Source organism: Balaenoptera acutorostrata, chromosome 12, assembly GCF_949987535.1.
Source record: "Balaenoptera acutorostrata chromosome 12, mBalAcu1.1, whole genome shotgun sequence".
NCBI classification, from domain to species: domain Eukaryota; kingdom Metazoa; phylum Chordata; class Mammalia; order Artiodactyla; family Balaenopteridae; genus Balaenoptera; species Balaenoptera acutorostrata.
Window position 1 is genome coordinate 59434729 of NC_080075.1, and position 12623 is coordinate 59447351.

General features: G+C 41.2%; 1 long non-coding RNA gene across 1 annotated transcript in view; it reads right to left on the reverse strand.

Annotated features, from left to right (window-relative positions):
* The window catches only part of LOC130709406 (uncharacterized), a 29660-nt gene that overhangs the window by 15859 nt on the left and 1178 nt on the right, over positions 1 to 12623 (reverse strand). The window contains exon 3 of the long non-coding RNA XR_009009947.1: positions 9897 to 9991. This is a non-coding gene — a long non-coding RNA (uncharacterized LOC130709406). The remainder of the gene's footprint in view (positions 1 to 9896; positions 9992 to 12623) is intronic.

Below are 12623 nucleotides of genomic sequence, written 5' to 3' on the forward strand. Positions count from 1 at the left end.
AATAATGAGCAAGTCAGTTTACCTCAAGAATGCGAGGTTAGTTTGATATTTGAAAATCAATCAATGTAATTCACCATATTAACAGACTTAAAAGAAAAACCATGTGAATATCTCAGTAGATGCAGAAAAATAATTTGACAGAATTCAAAATCCATTTCTGATTTTTAAAAAAGCAACTCTCAGCAAAGTAGGGAACTTCTCAACTTGAGAAAAGGCATCTATGAAAAACTTAAAGCTAACATCATACTTAATGGGAAAGACTGACTGCCTTTCCTCTAAGACCAAGTACAAAGCAAGGTTGCCCATTTTCACTATTTTTATTCAGCAATGTATTGCTTCTAGCCAGCATAATAAGGCAAGAAAAAAATATAAGAGGAAGTCAGACTGGACAAGAAGTAAAGCTGTCTTTATTCTCAGACAACATAATTATCCATATAGAAAAATTCTATGGAATCTACCAAAAAGCTACAAAACTAATAACTGAGTTTAGCGAGGCTGCAGGATACAAGATCAATATCAAAAATCAAGTGTATTTCTAAATAATTTCAACAAATAACTGGAAACTGAACTTATATAAACATCAGCATTTACAAGTGCATAAGAATATCAACTACTTAAAATTAAACCTCACAAAAGGAGTCTAAGACGTGTATGCTGAAAAAACATTGCTGAGAGAGACCTACATATATGGAGAGATATACTGTGTTCATGGATCGGGAGATTCAAAATTGTTAAGATGTCAGTCCTCCCCAAATAGATCTATAAAATCAATGCAATCCCAATCAAAACCACACTACTAGACTTTTAAAACCCAGAAATTGACAAACACTGTAAAACTTAAGTTCATTCTAAAGTTCTTATCTTTCTTAGAAAAAGAATAGAGGTGGATTTCAAGACTAACAGTAAAGCTATAGTAATCAAGACAATGTGACATTAGTATAAAGATAGATCAATGGAACAGATGGAGAATTTAGAATATACCCACAAATATATGGCCAACTGGCTTTTTCACAAAGGTGCAAGGGCAATTCAGTAGAGAAAGGCCAGTCATTTCAATAAATGGTGCTGGAACTATTGCATATCCACATGCAAAAAAGTAAACATCATTCCAAACCTTGCCTCATACATAAAAATTAACTCAAAATGGATTATAGACCTAAACATAAAACTTAAAATTATAAAACTTCTGGAAGAAAACATAGAAGAAAATCTTTGTGACCTTGGGTCAGTTATACCACAGAAAGTAGGATCCATAAAAAAATTAATAAATGAGACTTTATCAAAATTAAGAACTTCTGCCCTTTGAAAAACATTGTTAAGAGAATTAAAAGATTGGGAAAAAGTATTTGTCAATCATATATCTGACAAAGGACTTGTATACAGAATATATAATGAACTCAAAACTCAACAGTTAAGAAAACAAAACCCAATTTAAAAAATAAGCAAAAGACTTGAAAGACTCCCACCAAAGAAGATATAAGGATGGCAAATATACACATGAAAAGATTCTCAACATCAGCAGTCATTAGGGAAATGTAAATTAATACTACAATGGAGATATTATTATACATCTATCAGAATAGCTAAAATAAAAAATACTGATAATACCTATTTCTGGAGAGGATGTGAAGCGACTGGAACTCTTATACATTTCTGGTGAGCAAGCAAAATGGTAGAACCACTTTGGGAAACAGTTTGGCAGTTTCTTTTAAAGTTAAATGTACACTTACCATACCCACTTCTAGGTGTTTACCTAGAGAAATGAAAACTTATATGCTCATACTTGTTCATGAAGCTTTTTAGCAGTGTTATTCATAATTGCTTAAAACTGGAAACAACCCAAATGTCCTTCACTGGGGTACAGTTAGATAAACTGTGGTATATTCATACAATGGAATATTACTCAGCAATAAAAAGGGCAAACTATTAATACAGGCAACAACGTGGATGAGTCTCAGAAAAATTATGCTGGGCTTCCCTGGTGGCGCAGTGGTTAAGGGTCCGCCTCCCAATGCAGGGGACACGGGTTCGAGCCCTGGTCTGGGAAGATCCCACATGCCGCGGAGCAACTAAGCCCATGCACCACAACTACTGAGCATGTGCTTTAGAGCCCGCGAGCCACAGCTACTGAAGCCCGTGTGCCACAACTACTGAGGCCCGTGCACCTAGAGCCCGTGCTCCACAATAAAAGAAGCCACCACAATGAGAAGCCCACACACCGCAATGAAGAGTGGCCCCCGCTCGCCGCAACTAGAGAAAGCCTGCGCGCAGCAACAAAGACCCAACGCAGCCAAAAATAAATAAATAAATAAATTAAATAAATTTAAAAAAAAAAAAAAAAGAAAAATTATGCTGAGCAAAAGATGCCAGACCCAAAAAAAAAAAAAAAAAAAGAGTATGGTTCCATTTATGTAAAATTCTAGAAAATGAAAACTAATCTATAGTGGCAGAAAGCAGATAAGCCATTTCAGAATGGGGGCAGGGATTACCAAGGGGCACAAGGAAACTTTAGGGGTAATTAGCTTGATCACGGTGATAGTTTCACAGCCATATAACATATATCAAAATTCATCCTACCATATACTTTATTTTTTTATTATTATTATTTTTTTGACGGCCCCATGTGGGATTCTAGTTCCCTGCCCAGGGATTCAACCTGCGCCCCCTGCAGTGGAAGCACGCAGTCTTAACCACCAGACCGCCAGGGAAGTCCCCTTCCTACTATACACTTTAAATATGTGCAGCTTATTACATGTCAATTATATCTCAAGAAAGCTGTGTAAAAAAATGTTATCTAGGTGACTTTAATATGCAGCTAAGTTTGAGGACCCTGAAACACATACAAAACTATCCTATGTCCTTCAGTTTTGGCTTAGAAGTTGGCTGCCATTAACCCACAGAGAGTTTTCTATTGTCCAGATTCCAAACTTGTTACAAATCTAAAACCTATAGGATAACTACAGAATGAGCATGCAATCCACCACATAAATTCATTTTCATAGTTCCAGGGCCTTCATTTTAAGCTGCAGGGAAGTACTAGATAAAAATTACTAATCTGAAATGAAATACGGCAAGAAGCTCAAGGCTTTAAGCTTCCAGGACTATAAATCACCCACAGTGCAGAGACAATTTTGGAACTGGTAATTTGGTGAAATTGCTCTTCCCATCCCTCATAGACTCAGCTTCTGTACTACCCTTACTTTATTAGAGTTTGGTATTTGAACCCACTCCATTTTCTGCTTCTCTTTCCTTTGACCTAATCTGCAGTGCTTCTAAGAATAGGTACTTGAACATATTGAAGAAGTTGCTAACTTTGTTAGGCTATGCAAGACTTCCTTAAATGAGTATATTTCCCCTTTCCTCTCAATGACTCAAACAGGACAAACTATAAAGGACCTGAAACTGACTGAATGAGACCAGTCTATGCATTGTGCACAGTTTTGCTCATAGGCAGGGGGATGACTTAGAGTGGCATAGTTTCATCTTCAATGTGCATATGAATCACCTGGGGATCCTGTCAAAATGCAGAATCTGAGTCAGTAAGGCTGGGGTGGACCCCAAGATTCTGCATTTCTAACCAGCCGCTCCTTGGTAATGCCAATGCTGCTAGTTGGGTTGCAAAGTGACCCTTCAAAGTCCTTTTATGCCTGGGACACTGTGAAACAATAATCACCCTAATAGGGAAGAAGAGGGCATTCAAGTCAAAGGGAGGAACATTGTGTTAGCACTGCCTTTGATGACGCTCTCCAAGTTACGAAACCCCTGCATTACACAAATGCTTATACATCTGCTAAGGGTAAGGATTCATTTGTTGTGAATAGCTCAGAATGTTTAAAAAAATGTTGATGGAATTTTCTTACCTTTTACTGAAAAGGATTTGTAATAGATAGAATGGTTTTTGTAGGTTACAGTTAGTCAACCAAATTTAAGTCACTTTATCATTGTTGCATTCAACCATGTCCTGTGTGTGCCCCCCCTCTTTTTCTTTTTACAAAAGATACATAATATTGAAGTATGAAACTCTAATTTTTAATTTACTACATAGCTGATGTTTTCAGTTCTTATGATAAATGGGCTGGTTTCTCTCTTAGATAGTGAGAGGATTATATTGCATGTCCTGAATTTTCCTCTTTTTGAGGCAAAGATAGCTTTGGTAACAGCAGCAGTTGCTTCTAATGATTTAGAGTTATAGTAAAATCGCTTGGAAAGAATTGCAGGACAGTATTGAAGCATGGTCATGAATCTTCCTGGGGAAGCTGGCTGCAGTCCTTGGGTGGGTCTTTCTCACCCATTACTTACTTTCCTTCCCCTCTGCTTTGTACATCACACTGCATGATTTTTTTCCAGAGCAGATTCTTGATTTTTGGAAAGGAACATAGTAGTTTAGTTTTGCCTAAAACTGACACATTCAAACAAACACATTTCAAATCTCTCCGAATTTGCAATTTAAACCAAGAGTCCTTGATATGCTTAAAACCAGCCCAGTCTATATTTTCATCAAAATTCTTATTATGGGTAATTTTCCATCTCAGTTTACCTTGCTATTTAAATTAGTTCGTCATGATTTTCAATGAAAATAACTGAGAAAAATGCATCCATAAAAGCTAAGAGTAAATCTATATTCATAGCGTTGTATTCCCTGTCCAGGATTCCTTATTAAGTGATTACAAGAGCAATTTTCTGTCTTTCACATCAATTTCTGCAGAAGAATTTGAAACACCACTGGAATGAATGTGGTAACAAGAGTAGGTCTGTCAACAATATGTGACACGAGGGAGGGGAGCATAGGAGCTGTGCTGTCTGGACGATGGTTTTGGATGGGGTTTGGGGTTTTTGTTGTTGCCAGAAAACTCAAAGTTCAAAGAGAGAAAAAAGAGCATATTGATTAGTTTTGGACTGGTCAAAGACTAGATTTATATCTGAATTTAACTAATGTTTTACACATGGTCTCCTTTGTGTTTTGAAGGATGTTGTACCCCGGGTTATTTAAAGACCAGGGCCAGCTGAAAGTAATTCCTCTTCTTGTCTTCTCCAAATCATGACCATTTAATAGGCTGGTAGATATTAAATCTCTAGGAACAAAAGGGAGTGTGACTGGCCCATATGACCTGTGATCTCTAAAGTCCCCGTTGGTGCCTCAAGATATTCGTGGCTTATTTTTCTCCCCAAACCCCCTATTCCAGAGGCCACGTTCGTGGGGATATCTGGAGAACCAAGCTGACCACTTGCCCATCTGCCAGTGCATCTTTCTTTTGTCCAGTTTATGAAAGATATTTGGATCTGCTGATGTCAACTTCAGTTCCATCAGTTAATTTTTGTTTAACAATTACGTTGCTAACATTATTAGGTGCATTGTGCTAAGCACTTTACACATATTATCTTAGTTAATCCTCACGATACCCATTTTACAGATGAGAAACCTGAGGCTCAGGCAGGTTCCATAACTTGCTGAAGTCCTCAAGGCTAGGATCCAAAACACAGACAACGTAACCCCAGACATGTGCTCTTAACCACAGTGTATCCTGCTTCCTTCATCTGTAGATTTTTACAGAACTTGGGGACTAAAGGAGTTTGGGAAAGGGACAAGAATATGGACTCTAATGAAGCTGCCTTAAAGCTTCATAGTCATCTACTCATTCAACGATAGTGTGCTCCTCAGATGGAGAGAACAAACGTATGGACACCAAGGGGAGAAAGTGGCAGGGTGGGGGGGTGGTGGTGGGATGAATTGGGAGATTGGGATTGACATGTATACACTAATATGTATAAAATAGATAACTAATAAGAACCTGCTCTATAAAAATAAAATAAAATAAAATTCAAAAAAAATAATTAAAACAAAACAAATCAATAGTGTGCTCAACTCTTCCAGAAGCATGCTTTCAGTTAAAGGTCATCGCATCACTCTACAGCAGACACCTTTTCCTGGTAGTGGTCCCCACACTAATTCACAGGGTAAGTCTTCTGCAGCCATGTTTCTATTTTAAAACCTGTCCCCCTAGTCAGAACAGAATGAGTCCTAAGCTGGGTCAAGAAGACTCTTTCTACTGGAAATCTGAAATTGGGAAGAAGACATGGAGAGTTAGCTTCTGATATAGCCGGAACTGTGTCATGCAAACTTAGTGCAACATGCAAACTCAGGAACTCTAGGGAAGCCATTTTCTTCCACAAATGAGAACAGGGAGAGGGGAGGAGGAAGAGGAGAGGAGAGCGGGGAAAGGAAGGAAGGTGAGGGGATGTTAGAGGACAGGAGAGGAGAGAGAGAGAATATGAAGAAGATGAGGCAAACACACACAGTAGCTGAGACCAGATAGACACGGAACTTTTTGCCAACTTCCCAGTACATGGCTTCAGTTCTTCATGAAGTATCCCTATTTCCTTAAAAACACTCTTTTTGCTTAAGCTGCTTCAAGTTGATTTCTGTCCCTTGCAATCAAAATCCTAATTAATGCTTATTCAAACTCCTGCAAGATCCAGGAACTCTGACACTTTTGAACCTTCCCCAGAGCCCAACAGCAGACTCTGCACTCAATCAATGCTTTGTTCTCCATTCTCTGCTTCAGTGTGCTTCAACCCTGCCCACTTATCTGGAGTCTTTATTCAATCATCTAACTGTATGGCCTGAATCCAGGCTCTTTTCTCTCTTGCTCACCTTACATTCTCCCATGAGATTAATCTTCTAAAACTTTGTTTTCCCTCAAGCACTACTTTCCAGCTCTAACATCTTTGGTGGCTCACTAGCTCCTAATTGTGTCTCATGGAACACCAAAGGAGATGGTCCATGATAAAAAGAGTTCTGTGGTCAAAGACTCTTAGGAAGTCCAATTTCCCCCTCTCTTGACCTTGCCACATACACGAACAATATTAAAAGGCTTTGAGAAGTTCTGTTTATAAACCATCCTCCACCACCCCTGGCCCCACACACACCAAAAAACAAAAGCAACTCAGCTTGAATTTGACTTGACATTTCCTTTCTTGGTGTGACACCTCCAGTGCAAGGGGAAATATCTACAGAATTAGGGTCAAACTTCTTTTTGGCCCTCTACCCATGTGCCCCATATGTGACTTATCTAGTCTGACTGACCATCTCTCCCTCAGCTGCAGCCACATGAACCTCCTTCTTGCTTCCTGTGCTTTCTGGCCTCTGTGTCCCCTCCACATGGAATGTTCCTTGCCTACCCTGCCTCCAAGCTCCACCTGTTCCATGGAGTCTTCTCAAACCACTCAATTCCACCTTGTGCTTACACTTTTCTCACCTCCTAAAGCCCTTGTGATTTGAACCACAGATTAGCATTTAGGCATTCACACATAATCTGTTTCTACCTAACTCTTTCACACCTATATGTTTGTCAACCCATGAAGAGTAAAAGTTTATGAAACATAGAAACCATATCTCTTCTTCTATAATATCCAGCTCAGGTCTAGCACAAAAAATATTTTTGAGAATGATGCATTGAATAACTTGGGCCAACTCCATGACTTAGAATGACAAATATTTTCTCTCCATCTGCTCAAGAATGGCCTGGCCAGTAGACGTAAGGATGCTCAAGGCCTAATGCCAGGCTTTCCCTGAAGAACACAAGGACAGCTGAATGCTTGTGAGGAGTTACTTCTGTCAAGGCAGGGTTCTCTTGGGTATAGGACTTTGAAGGGATCCTTATCTGCTTGTAAGGGAAGAAGGTTAGCTTGTCTGAAAACAGGGGTGGTGCAGACAACCCTGCCACAGTTAAAATCCCATGCTTGGGAAAAGCCTAAATACGCTTCCACATAAAATTGGTTGATAGGCTTCCCTGGTGGCGCAGTGGTTGAGAATCTGCCTGCTAACGCAGGGGACACGGGTTCGAGCCCTGGTCTGGGAAGATCCCACATGCTGCGGAGCAACTAGGCCCGTGAGCCACAACTACTGAGCCTGCGCGTCTGGAGCCTGTGCTCCGCAACAAGAGAGGCCGCGATAGTGAGAGGCCCGCGCACCGCGATGAAGAGTGGCCCCCGCTTGCCGCAACTAGAGAAAGCCCTCGCACAGAAACGAAGACCCAACACAACCAAAAATAAATAAGTAATTTAAAAATAACCACGTCCCTTAAAAAAAAAAAATTTGGTTGATAAATCTATGATAGCATACCTATAGCACAAAATCATAAATAGCTTTAACAAATCATATTGTAGAAGAGTATTTAATGACTTGGGGAAAAAATTAGGATATACTGTTAAGGGAGAAAAAATTTCTAAAAGAGCATATATACTATGTTTATAATTTGATTAAAAAAGAATATGCGTGGAAACAACATTGGAAAGGTAAACAAACGTTAACATTGATTATATCTGGGTGGTGGGGTCACAAGTGTTGTTTCTTTTTTTTTTTCAATCCCTTCTTGTACTTTTCTGTATTTTCCTGGTTTTCTACATTGAACACATGTTACATTTGTAATCAGAAAAAAAATAATCAAAAACACAATTCATTGTTTTCTCTCTTCTCCCAGCTCCTGCCTTCACACTGAATGCTTCAAGTCAAGTTCAGAGGCCTACAGAATCCTCTCCATTTTGACTTTGTGCCTTAACCTCTTGTTGGCTGTGTTCAGTTTTCTTTTTTGATTAGGCTAACATAGGAATGTCCCAGAATCCACTGATAATCTGGGCACTGTCCAGTGTAGGCATCTGAGCTACATATAAGGAGCAGATCAAAAGATGTCTTTCATTCCCCAGACATGTTCTGACTTCTCTCACTCTGTCTTTCCTCTCTTGCTCTCTTTTCTCCTAAGAAGAAAATGCTGATGGATGTGGGGTATTAAAATGACATCCTTTAAAGAGACATGGAGGAAAGGCATAGGATTACACAATATCTCCCCATGAATATGTACAGCTTTACTTGACTACTGCCTAAGAAAGATTCCAGCTCAGCTGGTCTGCTGCTGTGTTGATCAGAGTAAAAACCAGGAAGAACTAAGACTTGGAAGGAGCCTGAGCAGCCACGAATTGTTACATTGGAAACGCAGAAAAGAAAAGGTCCAGGGAGGCAGGGAGAGAGGAAGGGCATCAAGAGCCTCTGTGTGTGTGTGTGGGGGGGGTGGAGATGGAGGTACACAGGGTGGGGGAGGATTGTGAGCTGAGTTTTGGAAGAGTGAAGAGGAACAAAAAAGGGGCAACTGTGAGTGGAAGAAAGAGAAGTTAGATTGAGTGTTGAGAATATACTTAAGCCCTTTGACTTTTTTCTCATGGGACTGGGTAAATATTTTAACTGATTTAAAATATAGGGCCTCCCTGGTGGCGCAGTGGTTGAGAATCGGCCTGCTAATGCAGGGGACACGGGTTCGAGCCCTGGTCTGGGAAGATCCCACATGCCGCGGAGCAACTAGGCCCGTGAGCCACAACTACTGAGCCTGCGTGTCTGGAGTCTGTGCTCTGCAACAAGAGAGGCCACGATAGTGAGAGGCCTGCGCACCGCGATGAAAAGTGGCCCCCACTTGCCGCAACTAGAGAGGGCCCTCGCACAGAAACAAAGACCCAACACAGCCATAAAAAAAAAATATATATATATATATATATAAAATACATATATATATAATACATGTATTATATATAATACACATATGTATTATATATAATACATGTATTATATATATATATATATTTTTTTTTTTTTTGGCTGCGCCGCGCGGCTTGTGGGATCTTAATTCCCTGACCAGGGATCAAACCCGGGCCCACTGCAGTGAAACTGCCGAGTCTTAACCACTGGACCGCCAGGGAATTCCCTAAATTATATTTTTATACAGGAGTGCTGCTGCTTCTGCTGTGTTTTGTGCTTACTCTGAACCTCATAGGGCATCCCTATTCATGTCAAAGATGAATGCCTTCCTTACAAATGAATGTTTTCTATGGAGAAAATGACATAGGCTTACCTTATTTCAATGCCTTTTGCTGCTCTCTTGGCACTAGGTGAGCTCCATCGATGCACATACGTTCCTTATGATGAAAGGCGTAGCTGAGGATGCCCCTGTTTTGGGAAAAGGCAATTTGGTTCGAGTCTGTCCTGTGAGTTGGGGGTCTTGTCTTCATGTCTGGTCAAGGGGGAATCTTCTGGAGCTTCTGCCCAGACCCCTTTGGAAGCTTTGCCTGCAGTTATTTAGGCATGTTGTGAGCTGAAGCCTCAACTCTGTAAAGGCTCTGAGATTCTATTTCTCGTCAGGACAGGTAAAGCCTCCTGCCCCAGACCCTACTGTGGCCTCAAGCCTCTGGTGCAGCCACAGGGCTGATACCCCAGGGTCTCTAACCAAAATGTCTGGAGGGCCTTAGGAGCCTCAGTTAACTTGTTTATCCTTAGTGCAGAGGCTCCTCGCATAACACTGGCATCTTTCGAGAAGGAATACATTGGCAGTCAGCCTGGAAGCTGCAATCCCTATGGGAAAGGAAGGCATGGACTCCAGAGGCCTCTGTTAACAGTGGACATATGGGGGCCAGGCAAGCAGAACTATTAACCATCTGCATCCAATGATTGCAGAATTCTGAGGAAATGGCTTGGGTACTGCCCCAAACATCTGGTACTGCACTATCCTCTACTGAGAAGGCATTTAGGGGAAGAGGTGAAGAGAGAGGAGTTTCTTTTTCAGAGTCCTCACTTGTAGGATCCTGTCCTTTTGCCTTTACTCTCTGTGGTGCCTCTGACAAACTGTACCGCTGTCCCTCGGTATCCACGGGGCACTGATTCCAGGGGTCCCTGCAAATACCAAAATCTGTGGATGCTCAAGTCCTCTATATAACATGGCATAGTCCACTGAATACAGTCGACCCTCCATGTCCTCGGATTCAACAAACCCCAGACCAAAATTTAATCTGCTGTCCGTGGTTGGTTGAATCCCCTAATGCAAAGCCCGTGAAAAGGGAGCGCCAACTGTACATTTGTTGAAAAAAATCCGTGTATAAGTGGACCCAGGCAGTTCAAACTCCACGTTGTTCAAGGGTCAACTGTAACTGGCTCACTTAGGGCTGGGAGAACAGCTAAAAAGCAACTGACAATGACGGGAATTGGATAAGTCGGTGTCATTGGCCCAGGCTTTTATTTACTCTATATGTGGTAAATAAAGTCGCTTTATTACCTACCATGTGGGAGATTCTATCTATCTATCTATCTATCTATCTATCTATCTATCTAGTGATTATGAGCACACAGTTTGTTCATTCCAACTTGACCTGACTTTGCCCATGTGTTTATGGTCAGCTCCAACTGCTCTTTCTGATTCCATTTTCCCTTTTGCTCTTGGCCCAGACATTTCTGATGGGTGAGGAAGTAAGTCCCTCTCTGCCTGGATTATTTTCATTCATTCCAAAAAAATACATATTGTTTCCCTACCATGTGTCAGGCACTGTTCTAGGCATTTAGGATACATTTGTGAACAACACAGAGAAAGATCCCTGTGGGGGTGGGGTTAGGGGAAGAGAGATAATAAGCAATAAACATAAATATATAAATTACATAGTATGTTAGGAGATAATAAATGCTATGGGGACCAAAAAGAACAAGGTTGTGCAGGTTAAAGGTGATCAAGAACGTCAGGGTGTAGGGAAAGGGCAAGTTTCAGTATTAAACAGGGTGGTCAAATGGGTCTCATTGAAAAGGTGGGACTCTAAAGACTGAAGGAGTGAGAAGGTTGGCAAGTAGATTTCTGGGGCAAGGGTGTTCAGGTAGAGGGTAGAGCTACAGCAGAGACCTCACTGCGGCAACACGTCTAGTGTGTTTGAATAACATCAAGGAGGCTGGACTCCCAGAATGAGTGAGGAAGGGAGTATCCAAAGAGGAAGACGGAATTCCCTGGCGGTGCAGTGATTAGGACTCTGTGCCTTCACTGCTGGGGGCCCGAGTTCGATCCCTGGTCAGGAACTAAGATCCCGCAAGTCACGTGGCGTGGCCAAAATTTAAAAAATAAATAAATAAATAAAATAAAATAATCCAAAGAGGGAGCCAGGGAGGTGAGTGGTGGGAGGAGTGGGCAGATAATGCAAGAACTCTTCGGCCATTGTAAAGACTTCCATTTTTACACTGAGAGAAATGGGGAGTTATCAAAGAGTAACCCTAAAAGAAATGGGGGAGAGGGGGTTTTTGAAGTTTTGATTAGAGAGTGATGTGGTCTAAAGTATATTTTAAAAGGATCACTCTTGGGAATTCCCTGGAGGTCCAGAGGTTAGGACTCCGCACTTCCATTGCAGGGGGCATGGGTTTGATCCCTGGTCGGGGTACTAAGATCCTACAAGCCCTGAAGTGCGGCCAAAAAAAAAAAAAAGATCACTCTGGCTTCCGTGTTGAAGGCCAGAGTAGAAGCAGGGAGACTTTTGATAGGAGGACACAGCAGTAATCCAGGTGAGAGATGACGGTGGCTTTGACTAGGACAGCAGCCATAAAGGAGGTGAGAAGTGGTTGGATTCCGGATGCATTCTGTTGGTAGAGTTAATTCCTGTCAGATCTGATGTGCATGTGAGAGGAAGACAAGAGTCAAGGATAACTCCGTGTTTTGGCCTGAGCCACTGAAAGAATAGAGTTGCCATCGACTGTGATAGGAAAGACTGCGGGTAGATCAAGTTTGGGGAGCATCTCAAGAGTTTGTTTTGGACATCTTGAGTTTGGAGATGTGGGG